This window comes from Triticum aestivum, chromosome 3D (assembly GCF_018294505.1).
Source record: "Triticum aestivum cultivar Chinese Spring chromosome 3D, IWGSC CS RefSeq v2.1, whole genome shotgun sequence".
Lineage (NCBI taxonomy): Eukaryota > Viridiplantae > Streptophyta > Magnoliopsida > Poales > Poaceae > Triticum > Triticum aestivum.
Window position 1 is genome coordinate 592,755,784 of NC_057802.1, and position 10,222 is coordinate 592,766,005.

General features: G+C 43.2%; 1 pseudogene; it reads left to right on the plus strand.

The window, feature by feature from the left end:
* The first annotated feature begins 4,032 nt into the window (after nucleotides 1–4,032).
* LOC123080771 (cysteine-rich repeat secretory protein 38-like) lies at nucleotides 4,033–7,645 on the plus strand (annotated as a pseudogene).
* Nucleotides 7,646–10,222: the final 2,577 nt, after the last annotated feature.

The following is a 10,222-nucleotide window of genomic DNA, read 5'->3' on the forward strand; positions in this document are numbered from 1 at the left end:
GCGGCACTGGAGAGCGCTACTGGTAAATGAGCGCTGCTCGTAATATTTTGGCCCGCGCCACTGCTAAAATTTATGTTTTTTTTGCATTTTGGCGCTGTACATGTTTAAACAAATATATTTTTTATACAATAACAACTCATCATGAACTAGTCTGTTTAAATAGCATATTCATTACCACTTGTCATCACCATCAAACAATGTTCGTCAATGAGACATCATATAACAAGTTGGTCACTAGTCATAATCACAACTCCTCATTATCATCATCAACTCTAACACATTGTAGCACATAATAACACATTCTAGCTACGACCTACTCCTCTCAAAGGACCTACTCTACCCTCTCTTAGGTAAAATATCATAAAATAAGATAGGCATTGACTCTCCATTAAGGAAAATTGACTCTCCATAATAAAGAACGGAGATCATCCTGTCTCCAAGTCTTGGCCTACACACAATGTTGCTTCCAAGTAGCTCTCTACGATGGTCGAAACATTTTTTGAAATCATTTATTATCATGGCTTCCTCGCTTTTAGAAATCCGGTATGGACAAGAGTGATGTGGATACTGTGGCTGACCTGGCCGTGGTGGCCGTAAGCTCATAACATCAACGCGACCTCTCGGCAACATCAGATGAGGCACACAATCCATCGGGATTTTCTGTTCAAAAACATAGTAATAACTTTGTACTTAGCAATGTAGTTTAGTTTTAAAAGAATTTATGCAAAAGATGCACGGATGTCGTAATAGTAGAAAATCTTACCATGCTATCTCCATTGATGTTACCGTAGTTCAACACGTGCACTAGTGGCACGTATTGACCATAATGTGGAGGAGTTTGATAATAGCTATTGTAATTCTCAAGATCAGTAAAAAATGCGATAAGACCATCGTTCTCCTTATAAGTTAATTGTGCTTCATCATTGTAGTAGTAGGTTCTGTCTACATTTTTCGTACATTTTTTGAAGAATGAAAATAAGCTGTCAATGGAAATAAACTGTCAAATATTTTGAAATAAATAATATAAATTACTTAATAAATATGTTTGAGAAACTCACACAGCGGTAGAACTGGAAGCGTGTCAACAAAGACCCAAATGGTCATATTCTTTTCGTCGATGTCAGGATCACCAAGATCGAAGGTGAGAAGCATACCCTCATGAAAATCATACGCCTTGCAAAGGGCTTCCCAATTCAGGCAACCAAAATTGGATGAGTTCACAGAATTGTATAGATTTACAGCAAAATCATAACCATGATGGGTCCTTAGTTGAATTATCTTTGTCTCCATGCTTTCATGATCTTCAAAACACATCTTCTCCAAGACATAGCGTCTTGCATGGCATGGGATAAGCTAGTCGAATTGTAAAAGACGGAAATTACACGTTGAAGAAGCAGAGAAGTCGTGCAAAAAATAACAAAAATCACTTGTCATCGTTGCGTACCGTTTCAACATCGAAGGTCTCTTGGAGCTTGATGCTGAAGCGCTGACCTTCTACCAGGTGAGGCCTGTCGCACAGACCGCGCTCATCTTCGCAGTACTCGCACATAGCAAATTCCCTTTCGTCGTCAGACATTTCCTAATAGGTAATTAATAATCCATCATCAAATACATATATAGTAGTTTGTAGCAAAGATCATTATATAACAACTAAAACACCTAAAATTTGTAGTTTGTAGTAGTTTGTAGCAAAGATCATCGTCGAACCTAGTTTGTAGCAAAGATCACCATATAATCCATCATCGAATACATATATAGTAGTTTGTAGCACAAACCGCGCTCATCTTTTGCATTCAATAAGCAAATAACTAATAGGTAATTAATAATCCATCATCGAATACATATATAGTAGTTTGTAGCAAAGATCATCATATAATATCACTAATACATCTCGAATAATAGCTCCTCTAGGTTCAGTGGGCCGCGGTGGACACCCAAAGAGAAGGAACCATCACAGGATCATAGCTCCAGTGAGATCCCCAAAGAATCTGCCAGGTATTGGAGAACATGTCGTCCGCCAACGCAACCATGTAGCGCTGGACGTGCGCGTCCTCCTCCGTGACACGGTGCTGTACCACCTGCGCGGGGGACTCAAGCCTCTGCACCGATGCAGGCCCACGTGACCGCCACCAAAGAAGCTCCGGGTCGACGACGGGCTGGCTCCTCACTAAGCTGCGCTCACCAGAAGGTAGCACAACCCAGTACCAGCCCGGCGGAGCCCAGTCCCGGACATGGCCCCTCGGCTCAAGCAGGAGTCCTCCGCCGAGTCGACGACGAGGATGCGGGATAGACATCATCGACGTCGAGAACAAAATGCTTAATTATGAAAACAAAATTAATAAACACTTAGCAAAATTCGGCATGACCTTTGCTAAAAGCAGGACATATCGAGCGCCTGAAATTTGCCAACGTAAACGAATTGACATTTCTGGCAAAACATAGGCCACTCGGAAAAATATGACATGTCCAAAATGTGACATGTTCAAAATATGACATGTCCACTGTAAATTTGCATATAACAGGAAAATTTGGTTTAACTAAAAAAAATAACAACAATTGCTTTAACTAAAAAAATACCTAGAATTCTGTTAACTACACCTAAAACAACCAAAACACCTAAAATTCTGTTAAGTAAGCCTAAAACAACTAAAACACCTAAAATTCTGTTAACTACACCTAAAACACCTAAATTCTATTAACTACACCTAATTAAAAACCTAGCTAAATTTCTGTCCTAACTTTAAAACCTAGCTAAATTTCTGTCCTAACTTTAAAACCTAGCTAAATTTAAAAACCTAGGGTTCATACGAATTAACTAGGGTTCATACCTAATCTGTCCTAGCTAGGGTTCGATCATAACCTACATTATTCTAAGAACCTACATTTTTTCAACTATATAGGATTCAAAATAACTACTCTCTAATAACTATAACTAGGGAGGGAGGGAGGAGGAGGAAGGAGGGAGGGAGGAGTACCTCTCGGTGGAGGAGGGCCGGCGCGGGAGGGGGGGGGGGGCAGGGAGGAGGCCGCCGGCGCGGGAAAGGGAGGCCGACGCGGGAAGAGGGCCCGCGCGGGGGAGGGCGGCCGGAGTAGGACGCAGGGGTGGCGGCCGGATCAGGGGATTGAGGAATTCGATCTGTGAGTGTGAGTGAGTGAGAGGGGAGGGGCGCGCGGGCCGGCGCGGGAGGAAGCAGAGGTGGGCTTAGCAGCAGCGCGGGGGAGGAGGCCCAGCGCTATAGCTAAAGCTGCAACTGAGGGCCGAGAGCGTGGCCCATCAGCAGCAGCGCTTGCCGGGAAATCCCGCGCTACTGCTAACGTGCGCTTGCAGTGTTGGTGTTGTCCGGCGCTACTGCTAAATAGCAGTAGCGTGGGGTCTCTAACCAACGCTACTGCTAAATGTCTACCAATAAGCATTTTCCTAGTAGTGCGCCTACGCGACGCACACCCTCCCCTTCAACTGTTTTTCTCTATGGGCCGGCCCATTAAGAGGTATTCTAGTGCTTCGGCTGCCGGTTTCCGTTTTTTCTTTTTAAATTTTCTCGGTTGTCTGGACTGGTTTTTTTTACTTTGATTTATCTTTTTATTAAAATGTACGAACTTCTTTAAATTTTGTGAATTTTCTTTCAAATTTCTCAAAATGACGAATTTTTTTGCAATTTGTAATTATCTCAATCATGAACTTTTTTCAAACTAGTGATTTTTCAAAATGGTTACGGTCAGTGGTCAAGTGAATAGTCAACGGGTGAAGTGAAAGGACAACATGTCTTGTCATTGGTCAACCGGTCCAGTCAAGCAGATCAAACCATGTTTTTTTAGGGGCGTTTTTTTTTTTGCTTTTAGGGGCGTGAACAGAATCAAACTAAAAGGCTCGCGCTGGTGGGCCAGCCCACGAACGCAGTGCTTCAGGCCGCAGTTTGCTCCATTTTCAATCGTATGGCCCAGGCCCCATTTTCAATCACAATGGGATGGATGGGCACCGTAGCAGAGACGGTCGATGCAGGCCCATTGTGAGCCTACAGAGCCAGCTGGTCGGCACAGCGAGAGAGAAGGACGGAAGACTCCGTCGCGGTCAGCCAGTCATTCTCCTCCTCGTCCACTCCACCCAAGTCTGAAAAGAAGTGCACTCCGACTGCGCCGCCGTCGTCCACTGAATCGAGTGGCTCCTCCTCCCCCACTCCCCACTCTGCCGACTATCTCCGGGCCACGCCGCCTGGACCCGAGGACACATTGACGAGCGAGCAGGGGAGCGGAGCGAGCGCCGGCGTCCGGCCGCTGCGTGCCGGAGAGGAGCACGGAGGCCGCGCGCAGGCGACGCCATCGTCCTTCCACTTCCGGTGGTAAACCCGGTATCCTTTTCCCCCATTTTCCCCCATGGTCTAAGACAGTTTCTCTTGCAATGCAAAGCTTTGTGGTCTGTAAGCCCCTATCCATCCATAACCCACATGCCCCTATCTGCAGTCCCAACCCATAATAATTCAGTACCCCTAGAATTATTTTTTTGCGGGGCTAAATTCTTTTTTCAGCTTGTAGAGAAAGCATTGAATTTTGCTCACGGTAAACAGCATGTTGAATTGAGAATTTTCCTGTGCCCGTCAAAATAAAGAGATAACATTGAATTTTCCAAGCGCGTTTTGACTTGGAGTAGACCTCCTAAACTTCCAGCTCAATCCTGTTTTGACTTGGAATAGTCTTTCTGAACTCCCAGCTTAACCCTGTTTTTGACTTGGAGTAGACTTCCTGAACTTCCAGCTTAATCCCTGATATCTGAATGGCTACTTGTGAGATCTGAACTTTGAGATTTGGAGCATTTAGATCTCTTAATTAATTGTCTAGCACACACTTCTTTGATGCTTACGTGCCTTCAATTTTGCAGCGTGTGATATCTAAGAACATGGTCACCAGAGCTGCTCAAATGGACGGTGGTGTTCCCTTGCCTGTGTATCTGACTATCAGCTCCTGACGGCCCGGTGCCGCAAACAGAGGAGCATATTCTTCTAGCTCCGCAGGTTCTGAATTCTGAAGATTCTTGCCAGCAATAGCATGTTGTCTTTGCAGTTCTGAGCAAATGGACATTTCTCCTCTGTGTTCTTTAGGTTGGCGTGCCATCGCTTATTGATGATCCAGAGTTTATAAGTTGGGGAGGTGGAGCTTCGATGTGTGCTGGTGTTTTCCAGTTCTCTACATTATTTTTACTTTTTACAGTTATTATGTTTCTGTTCTGACATAAGTTTTTTGTCTCCCTTGTTTTTAGAACTCTTCAGTTTCGTTCACTGGCTATCAGTTTTCTAACATCCATGGATCTGCCTTGTCATCCGTGGATGGCCATGGTTATCCTCCCCCTCCTCCTGCTCCTCGTGCCTCTCACCGCTGCCCAATTGTGGCCATCCTGTGGCGAGAGCGGCGACTACAAATCAAATAGCACCTACGAAGCCAACCTCAAGCTCCTCTCAACTAACCTCCCGAAGAAAGCAGCGTCAAGCACCAACCTCTTTGCCACCGACACCGTTGGCAATGTTCCGAATGTCATCTTCGCCCTCGCACTCTGCCGCGGGGACTCCAACGCCTCTGCCTGCGAGGGCTGTTTGGTTACTGCCTTCCAGGACGGGCAGGTGCACTGCGCGAACTATAAGGACGCCGCTGTGTACTATGATAGCGATCCTTGCATGCTCAGGTTCTCCAACAAGAATTTTCTCGCCACCACCGTCAATGAACGTATGCTCGTCATTGTGAGCATCGAGAGCTTGATGGTGAACATCTCGACAAGAGCCGACTCCTTCAGGCTCATGTTGTTCACGCTTCTGAACAGCACGGCTCAATCGGCCGCGAACAGCTCGAGGAGATTCACTACCTCGCGCTTAGATGTCAGCGTCAGCTCCTTGCCTACGCTCTACTGCCTTATGCAGTGCACGCCAGACCTGACCGCCGATGAGTGCACGGCATGTTTGCAGCCTTACCTCCAGTATACACTCAAATACATGGATGGTAAGAAAGGTGGTCGAGTACTGGGGACACGGTGTAGCATGAGGTACGAGATATTTCCATTCTTCCAAGAGGACCCCATGCTGCGTATTATCAACTTAGCACCTGAAGTTCCACCGATCAACAGCACCATGCCACTGATTACCGTGAACCCACCCCCGCAGCCGCAGTCACAGTCGCCGGTTGCGGCGGCACTTCATGGTATGTAAAATTTTCATCCTTCCCGGCAGATCCTTGGTTGGAAATGGCACCCTGGCTTCAATTAGATTCGTTAATTTAGGTAACATGTCACATATCTTGTGTGGAACAAAAAAAAATTGGAAAATAGTTTTTTTTCCTGAAAAAAGAGTAAACTCCCTCTGTCTTTACGTCGAGTGATGCATGCAACTATTAAAAAGAACATATACTGAATATTTTATATGCTACTAGAAGTAAGCTAGAAAATTATAGATATATTCTACAGTAGATTATCTTTCATGGCAGTTGATTTAGTCTACATAGTTGCAATGTCCACTTACAAGGAAAACCGATAGTTAGATCTTTTCACTATTTTGATAATTAGCTTGTTACGTATGTGCTAGCATTTTTAGACAAGTAGACATGAGCTGAAGAATACATGAATAAAAAGAAATAAGTAGGAGAACTAAGTTAAGTCAATAACAAAGGAAAGGATGTTTATTGATAAGGGAAAAGATGCTAGAGTCAGAATGGTTCGAAGGTCAAAGGGGGGCGACCCATGTTCAATTGGTGAAGTGTCGTCGAATGAGATGATCCATAGCCAAGAACTGATTTCTAATTGTCTCATCACTAAATCATTTCGTTTTTATATTTATATGAAAACTATATGTGACTTTGTGTTTTTCTAGGACGCAATTCACGCCGGAGGGCGCTCTGGATTATCGCTGCGGCAGCTCCATTACTGTCAATATTTCTGTGTGCTATCCTTTTTGTTGTATGGATAAGAAGACGAAGAAAAGGTTTGTTGTTATCACGATTACAACATGCCTCTTAGAAAAACTACCACTTATTTATGTAGTCAGCCTTAACGTTGTATGTGTGTCCTCTCAATTTAGGAACGGAAATCTTACACGATCAAGCTGCCGCGAATAGGCCGGAAGAAGATGAATTGGTTTGGAGATTGGAAGAGAAGAGTTCAGAGTTCACTTTGTTTGACTTATCTGAGATATTGCATGCTACACACGACTTCTCCAAAGAAAACCTACTTGGGCAAGGTGGTTTCGGCCCTGTCTACAAGGTAAATGTATTGTCTTGAAAAGATTCAATCATATGTCCATTCTAAAATAATATTAAATCAAGATTGCCAAGAAAACATCCTTATATACTTACTATAACACTAATTACAGTAGTCCAATCTATAACGAATCTTGCTATGTTTTCCTAGTTTTGTAATCTACCTTGGAAAATAATGTAAGTTCCAGTATCCACAATGGCAGTTATCATATCACTCATCCTGTACAAGCAAACTACGGTGAAAAAGGTGAAGCCGCATGCTTTCCATTATATTTCGACGGCCTAGAATGGTATTTTTTTTACGTACAGTTGCTTGATAAACATATATATTATATATGTAGTCTAAAATCCAGTTTTATAAATGTATATCAACCAAATATGGTTAGCATAAGTAACCTAACGTAGCCCTAACCTAGAAAGAAAAAAAATAAAGAAACTCTTGATAAACATGCTTATTTTGCCCTATTCAGCAGTGGATTGGAACTTTGAAGGAAATAGAAGTAATGCAGTGAAATGGAATATTGGGGCCATGGATATGTGATCCTGACTTGCTGTTTTCTGTGTATCCCAAAAGTCATTTTCCCGTGGATGGCATGTCATCCATTTTCTGTAATTTCAGTGAAATATAATGCCTCCTGTTTTGTACATACTTCCAAGGCCAGTTAGCAGATGGAACAGAAATTGCAGTTAAAAGGCTTGCCTTGCATTTAGGACAGGGTTTCACAGAATTCAAAAATGAAGTTGAACTTATTGCAAAACTACAACACAGTAATCTGGTCAAGCTCATGGGATGCTGCATTAAGGGAGAGGAAAAACTTTTGGTGTACGAATATTTGCCAAATAAGAGCTTGGACTTCTTTATCTTTGGTACGCACAATGTAGTTTAACCATATTTTGGATCGTGTTTCATCCATACTATAAAATGCACTCTCTCAGATGTGAGCCGAACAACTTTGGTTGATTGGAACAAAAGATGTGTGATAATCGAAGGGATAGCCCAAGGTCTACTTTATCTCCACAAGCACTCTCGGCTGCGCATCATACACAGAGACCTTAAGGCCAGTAACATTCTCTTGGACCAGGAAATGAATCCTAAAATTTCTGATTTTGGGCTAGCAAAAATTTTCAGCTCCAATGATACTCAAGGAAGCACAAAGAAGGTGGTGGGAACATAGTAAGCGTATGAGACAATTAATCAGCTAATGTGCGTACAAGAGCGCGCAGACGATCGGCCAACCATGTCGAATGTCGTCGCAATGTTAAACAGCGAGAATGCTATTCTTCCAGAGCCTAAACATCCGGCATACTTCAACCTATGGGTATCTAGGGAAGATGAATCGGGTAGTGTTCCATACAGTAATAATGCCGTAACCATCTGCAGTAATAATGACCTGACCATCACTGAGGAGCCAGATGGCAGATAGTTGATCACCTTGCTTCAGTTGTTGATGGAAGTGCTAGCAATCAGACAGCAGGCAGGCAGACCAGGTCAAGTAAACTAGAGCAGACCAAGTACATATTGTATTTAGCTTTTGTGCATTCGCACTATCCTTTTGGACTGGCGGCTTCTGCCGTTGGATTTAAATGAGGAAGACTTGAAATCCAAAAGATTTCAATCCTCAAGTAGCTGCATTAGCTGAACCTGCTTAGTATGTGTTGCATGTATATGCACCTTTGATGTTTTCCTCAAAATTAATTCCATTGACGTGCAAGGCTAACTAGAATATTGATATGCTTATTCGCAAAAAAAAAAGGAATGTTGATATGCTTGTAGCAGTTCCATACTGTTACAAAATGAAGCATTTCCGTCAGTTGTCATGGTTAGGCCAACATGGAGTTCTTCCTTTTGCAGTTTAACATGCTGAAGATGGATAAGTACATCAACCGTATTACTTATTGCTAAATTATCTTGATTTAAACTTTATCTGGCAAGTTTGTACCTTCAATGAGTTAAGTATGTTTCTACTTTTTAAAATTTCATGTATTACTTCAACATTGTCAAGAGTTATTGAATGATAGAATGAGAGCTTAACTATTTTACTTTGTTTTTAAACCTGACATTTCTATGTTTTTTTTGAGAAAGGGGAGCACACAGCCATATTATTATGTCATTTCTAAGTTATGCTTTTGCACTGAACCAATGTGTGCTTTTTTTTGAACCAAAGATTTTATTCCATTAGCAACATTTTACAGAGAGTAGTGCGGAAGGGCTCACACTTGGCATGGCAAAACATCTATTGCAATACAGGGTCATGTCACTAGTAGGAAATCCCTTATAGGAATAGGACGTTAGTGGCGCGACGCCATTTCTGGACGCTGGCGCTATTCTGGCAAAATAACATAGGCGTGGGAAATAAGCTGTGCGCCGCTGACATAAGCACATTACAGGTGTGCGATGTGCAGCAAACATGAGTAGTCCATGGATCCTAGCGGACATAAATACTAGTGGCGTTGGAGTGCACCAACACCGTTAGCATATTAAAAAATAGTGGCGTCTATCTCCGCACCCAACGCCACAAGTTCTTTGTCCCTGGCGCCTGGAAATAGTAGCACGTCTCATATCTACGCATGACCTGTAGAGAAAGCGTCTTTACGGGTGCCGGCATATGTTAAGAGTAGAAATTCACACGCGGAGACTTTCGCGTCACATTCAACAGTGGCGATGCTCCATAGAGTTTTGTGGCGTCCTTAAAGTGGACAGCGCCACTAATATGCTGCACAAAATATGAAAACAGTAGTGTGGTCACGAAAAATAGTGTGAAACCAAAAAGGTTTTGCCTTCCCTCGAATGATGTTCGTATCCAATTTTCACTATATATTTGCCCTATTATTTGATCGTTCGGAGGCACACTCTTCTCTCCCCCCCCCCCTCCCTCTCTCTCTCTCGTCTTTCTCTCCCATGTAGCAAACCGACCAGAGATCATCCTAATGGCAGCGAAAAACGATGTCGTCCGCGTGGTGCCCGACAAAGTTGCCGGCTCGGGCATTGTTT